At 34.1% G+C, this 5328-nt stretch overlaps 1 long non-coding RNA gene across 1 annotated transcript; it reads left to right on the forward strand.

Moving 5' to 3' along the window:
• The first annotated feature begins 4556 nt into the window (after positions 1-4556).
• Positions 4557-5041, forward strand: LOC110912958. The gene is made up of 2 exons (XR_002578286.2): positions 4557-4730; positions 4810-5041. It is a non-coding gene; the product is annotated as an uncharacterized LOC110912958 (long non-coding RNA).
• The last annotated feature ends 287 nt before the right edge of the window (positions 5042-5328 follow it).

Genomic DNA, 5328 nt, shown 5'->3' on the forward strand with positions numbered 1-5328 from the left:
ATGGTATCGAATTCGATTTCAATGATATCGAATTCTATTTCAATTATTATGCAAAATTACATTTCTGATTTTTTCAATTCAACGATTTTTAGTCTATGGTATCGATTTTTAGTATATGAAATGGTTTTTATTATATGGTATCGCTTTTTTCAATGCATCGAATAGTATCGAACCAGGTTACGTTTGATTTTTGGATCAATTATGGTTGGGTATGTTGCTACATCGAATTATATATATCATTGAAATCTTATTCCATACCAAATACTAATTTGACATCATCGCACGTAACCTTCGTATATCATTGCATTAAAACGGGTAAGAAATTTATTTTACATAAAACTATATAGCTAGTAGATTTTATTTAAAAAATCTATTTAAAAAAATACTGGTGTAACTAGTAGATTTTATGTTAAATAAGAAATTTAATAAAAATATGAGAATAAAAAAAATAAATAGATTTTATGTTAATTAAGAGATATAATAAAAAGATGAATATAAAAAAAATAAATAGATTTTGTAAAATTGATTTAAACTTAAATAAAATTAGGTGTTAGTACCCAAATGTGTTACATTGATAAACTTAAAAAAAATGCAGGGGTATTTTAGTCATTTTTTGGTGTTAATACCCAAAGGTGTTACAAAATTGAAACAATAGAACTAGACCTGTTACAAAAAAAAAGTTAGTACCTAAAGGCAAATTAGCTATAAACCACAGAACCCATTTGTGTAATTAACTCTATTAATTATAATAACTCTAATATTAATTATAAAAAACTCAAATTAATTATAATAACTCTAATATTAATTATAAAAAAACTCACATTAATTATAATAACTCGTATAGGCTTGTAGGTGTAGTATATGTCTCGCATAGGACTATAGGTGTGGTTTAGGTCTCGTATAGGCCTATACAGGTGTTGTATCATATCATGTACTTGTTATTTTTATTTATTTAAAATAGAAAAGTTGTTTTTGTATAAAAGTTTGCTAAAATGATTAATATTGTATAAAATGTTTGTTTAAAAAAAAAACCTTATATACGCCCCATATAGGCCTATACGTGGCATATATGGGGCATGGGTCATATATGAGACCTATACGCCCCCGCATAGGCCTATACGAGGCATATAGGAGCAGTCAAACCAGAACTGACATGAGTCAGACACTAAGTTTGATGTAACCCTATACGCCTCGTATAGGCCTATACGAAGCATATACGAGGCAAAGGGTGTCTAAATAGGCAGATAGAGTGTGTGGATTGTTTGAGCCTAAATAAAACAAAAAATAACAATATTAATATAATATATGTATGTATATACACATATAAACCCATTTCTATCTCTCTACCTCTCTCTCTCATCATTTCTCCACCACCACCACCAACAACCGTCACTATCAACCAACAACAACCACCGCTGTCAACAACTCTCACCAGCCACCAGCTTGTATCTATTCTATTCACTAATCTAGTTATTTTAGATCAGTCCTATTCCTATCTTAAATCCCCACCTAGATCTACTCCCAATTTATACACACAAAGTCACAAACAGTTCGTGCTCCCAATTAAGTTCATATAATCTCCATATCTAGATTCAATCTCACCATTACCCAATCACCAATACCCAATTTTTTTAAATGGGGGTATCACCAAACACCATCAAACATTTGACCTTTTTCATCTGGGGTCTGCACACAACTATCAAAGATTCAATATTTTTAAAAACGGGTCAAGAAGGAGCTCATAAGAGAGGCTGTTAGGATCTGAGTTTCTTAGATTGTGTTGTTTAACAAAGATGGAAGATGAAACAGAGATTTAATGTGCAGTGGAAATGGAAATAAACTTTAAACACAATCAAAGAAGAACAATTTTAAGCAAACATGATTTCATTTAGTCAAAAGATTGTATCTATTACAAAATTCAACTGTGCATGCATGCAACTAGACTCCCACTGAGCTCACAGATTTGTTCGTACAAGATGACTTGGTAAGAAAGAGCTAATAGAACAGTACAGGTACTGTTCTATTTATAGTACAAACTAAACCAGTGAGCATCTTTGCTGACGTCACTTAGAAAGTGACATCTAACAACCTAACAAACTCTAAACACTGATAATACAAAACACTGATTACATTAAACACTGATTATACATAAATACAACTTTCTACTATTGTAGCCTAAGCACTGATGTTGAGAATCAGTGCTTTCTTCAAAGGGCGACCAGTCCTTGAATGAGCAGTGCTTTGGTCTTCATCAGTACTTGAGAGACATCAGTAGTTAGGGCTTTAGTCTTTATACTTCATCAGGTCTTTGGCTATCAGTTGTTGAGAGGATCAGTACTTAGAGTCCATCAGATGATAGATAGCCACTGTCATGGGGAGAATCTAGAACATACTCTGCTTATGATGATCAACTGATGAGAACTAGTTTTGGCTTTCCTTATCATCTGTTCTTCTGGGCTTGAATGCATGGGCCAACAATCTCCCCCTAGAACAGATGATGCCAAAACACTTCCTTATACCGCAGCGGCTGCTCCCTCCACGCGACGTCCACGACTCAAACCTAACGACCCCACCTTACACCCTAAACCACCATCGCATCTTCTACCTGTTGTACATCAGATTTGTTGTGTGGGTTGTTGGTTGGTAAAAAAAGAGAGACGGGGAGGGTGCTACTACTACTGTGATTCACGTTTATAGAGAGAGTTATATATTGGTTAATTTGGGATGAAGTTTGAAATTTTTGGTTTGTTTGAAATAAAAGAGAGAGAGAGAGAGAGAGAGATAGAGAGAGAGAGAGAGAGAGAGAGAGAAAGGGTCTTGAGAAGTGTGTAACCGTTGGTCTTCATTTACACTGTGTTCCCGAGTAAGTTAAAGAGAGAAAAGAAAGGATTCTCTCATTTTCTTTTCTTTCTCTCTGTTTCTTTCCAAATTGGAAAGATTAATTTTAGGCAAAAAAAAAAACTCTCATTTTCTCTTCTTTTCTCTCCTTTAATGAAACTCTAGAACACAACTAAAAAATATTTCCTTTTAAATCTTTTCTTTTCTCTCATTTAATGAAACTCGGGAACTAAGCGTTACGGTTTATGGTGTGTTGTTGTGGTTCATTGTGAAAGAGAAAGGCAACGAACTGCTATTGTTGTCTTAATAGAGAGATGGGGGCATGATAATATATAGAGAGCGAAAAGATATTTTCGGTGGAGTTACAATGGTAGGTGGTGGTCACAGATGTTGTACGATGCAGGTGGTGGCGGGTGGTTGTTTACGATTGGGTTGTGTGGGGTGGGTGGTGTTATGGTGGTTGCTGGTGGTAAAGGGATGGGTAGTGGTGGTTTGGCAAGTGATAAAGGGGTGGGCTTTTATGGTTTGGTTGGCGAGATTAAGATTGACAGATATAGAGGGTTATTTAAAAGTTGAAATGACAAAATTGCTCTCATGTGCAAGGCACATTATCATATTTAATAGAAAAAGTTAACTGGGTTAGGGCTAAAGGACATAACGTGTAGCATTTGGAAACATTAGTACAAAACCCATCAATCTTAAAGACAAATGACACCGCTTGAAATTTGCTATATAAATAAAGGACATATCTTGTAATAACACGACTATTAAAGGGCTGGGTATATATTTGCATCACATTTAAACCCGCTATACTATATTCTATAGGGATTTATAGGGATTTTCTTAGGTAAGTATATTATATAAAATAGTAACGAATCTATTATAGAATCCCAACAAGTAAGTTTAGCAAACTAATGGGTATGTCCGATAGTAACATCACAACAAGCATGTTTGATATTCAATGGATATTTAGGTTGGGTATGAATCATGATTTTAGAATTAAGAATGAAATTAATGGGTATGCCCAATAGTAACAACACAACAAGCATGTTTGATTATTTAAATTGGATATGAATTACAATTTTATAATTAAGAATGAAACTGAATTATCTTTTTAAGATAAGTAGATAAGCATTTTTAAGTCATATTTAGGTAGGGCTGGTAAATCGTGCCTTAGCAGGTTTAACAGGTATCTGATAACGCGAACAACAAAAATTCTAAACATGAATACGACTCGTTTAACTACTTTATATCCAATGTCTATAAGATAGATGTATAATTTATGCACCTAGAAGGAGAAATAATGGATCCTAACTTTCAAATTTTGATTATTTTTAAAAACGTTAAAAATCACATGGTGTACTTTTATGTTATCGTATCTTAGCAGGTTACTTATTGCCAGTTCTATATTTAGATTGGATATGATTTTTAGGATTGATGATTAGATTAAATAAAAAAAAAATTACACTATCTCAAAACCTTTATAAGGGCATGAAAGATTTTGATAATGCCCTTACACCATTACTAATGGGCATTATAGGGGTATGAAAAGTGAGGGGCATTTCTATAATAATGCCCAAAGAGAAGAAAAATAATGGAAAGTAATAAATGAAATGGGCATTAACCATTACACTTTTTTTAAAAGAGCATTATGATGATGATGTGGTGAAAAATGCCCCTTAGTGGGCATTAACCATTACCTATGGTATACATACACAAACCTCAAGAAAAGGGTCTTCCCCAAATCTCACTCATTTCAACAACACTTCATCATCTTCTTCATCCCTCTAATGGCGAATCCCAATCAGCAACAAACTTCAATCCAGCCATGGATCCTCGATGTCCTCCCCTTCATCGTCGTCGTTCTCATAGCCGCTCACGTGATCGCTTTGGTACGCCACTTCCCCCTTTAATAATTACCAGATCACCTGTTTTTAATAAATACTAATTAATTGTTTTTTGGGAGAAAAGGTTTACTGGATATACAGATTAGCAACAGAGAAGCTACCCGGAAGAAGAAAGAAGCACTAGAACAAAGGTGTAGTGATCAAATTTAGTGTTATAAGTTGTTATAGTTGTAATGTGTGTATGAAATTGAACTCTTGTTGGATGCACGGAAGGTGCTCGACGAAATGTTATTGCTTGAAATTGGATCAGTGATTTGAAGTTGAGTTAAAGGAATTGTTTATATTTGTTGATTTAATGTGTACCCATTTAAGGAATTTATTGTTCAAGTAAGATATTGTAAATAGAGAGTATTAAGTAGTTCCGATTAGAGTTGTAGATTCTTCGGTATAGGGGACACTACTGTTGTTAGTTGTTACTCGTCACTGGCAGGACTTAGATCCACACGTAAGTCAAGAGTCTGTGACATTGCACTATCGAATACATTAATCGATAATCAAGTGTTGTGTCTGCTGATGTGTGACGATAGTAGTTAGAGTTACAAAGCACGTTCAAGGTGTAAAAGGCTCGTCTAGACACGAGGCT

This window comes from Helianthus annuus, chromosome 7 (assembly GCF_002127325.2).
Source record: "Helianthus annuus cultivar XRQ/B chromosome 7, HanXRQr2.0-SUNRISE, whole genome shotgun sequence".
Classification (NCBI taxonomy): domain Eukaryota; kingdom Viridiplantae; phylum Streptophyta; class Magnoliopsida; order Asterales; family Asteraceae; genus Helianthus; species Helianthus annuus.